A 932-nucleotide genomic window follows, 5' to 3' on the forward strand; every position below is an offset into this window, starting at 1 on the left:
TAGTGGGTATATAATGCCAATTAGAAAACTATTGCCTTATTCCGATTATTATTAGGAATTACCATATTATTATTATACTTATTATTTTATTATTAAATCCCGCTCAAATCCCGACTACTACAGATACTAGGCCTAACATAATCAGCCCGTAACTATTTCACACGGTCTAAGGCTCATCTGGCTTTAAGTTTAATTCCCGACTCACTTACTTGCTTTATTATTTAATTAATGTCTTATTTGTATTTATTATTAATAATGTCATTAATTAACTTTTAAATTACGTAAATTATTTTCATAAATTATTTCTAAATTACGGAGTATTACACTTGATAAGGCTACTCTCGGAATTGACTCTTGGAAGAAGTTGGCTCTAGCTTTCTACAAAAAATTCTACCCTCCGGAAAAGACTAACATGCTAAGAGCTCAAATTATGGGTTTTAAGCAAAGGGACGGAGAATATTTGTATGAAGCTTAGGAGCGATTCAAAGGAATTTGCCGCTCATGTCCTCATTATGGACTTAGCGAGTGGTTCTTGGTACAACAATTTTGGAACGGTCTTTATGAAGACTCAAGAAACATTCTCAACATGGGATCAAATGGTATGTTCACCGAAGTTGACGATAATCAAACTTGGAACAAGATTGAGGAAATGGCGGTCCATAATTCACAATATAGTAGACCTCGCAAGGCTATTAGAGGAGGAAAGCATGAAGTCGACTCTATTACTCAATTGGGTGCTCAACTTAGTGCTCATATTGATACCATTAAATTGAAGTTTGAAAAAGCTATGGCTAAGCTTGAAGAAGCCTCAAAATCACCAAAGCATCATGTTAATGCCATGGTGACATCTTCATCAATCCCAAGTGGGATATGTGAGAATTGTGGAACTTTAGGACATGACCAAAGTGAATGTAGGGAACAAATGAGCAAGT

General features: G+C 35.2%; 1 non-coding gene across 1 annotated transcript; it reads right to left on the bottom strand.

Annotated features, from left to right (window-relative positions):
- Positions 1–412: 412 nt before the first annotated feature.
- LOC141624842 (small nucleolar RNA R71) lies at positions 413–519 on the bottom strand. Its single transcript, XR_012534646.1, has one exon. It is a non-coding gene; the product is annotated as a small nucleolar RNA R71 (small nucleolar RNA).
- Positions 520–932: the final 413 nt, after the last annotated feature.

Source organism: Silene latifolia, chromosome X (genome assembly GCF_048544455.1).
Source record: "Silene latifolia isolate original U9 population chromosome X, ASM4854445v1, whole genome shotgun sequence".
Classification (NCBI taxonomy): Eukaryota; Viridiplantae; Streptophyta; class Magnoliopsida; order Caryophyllales; family Caryophyllaceae; genus Silene; species Silene latifolia.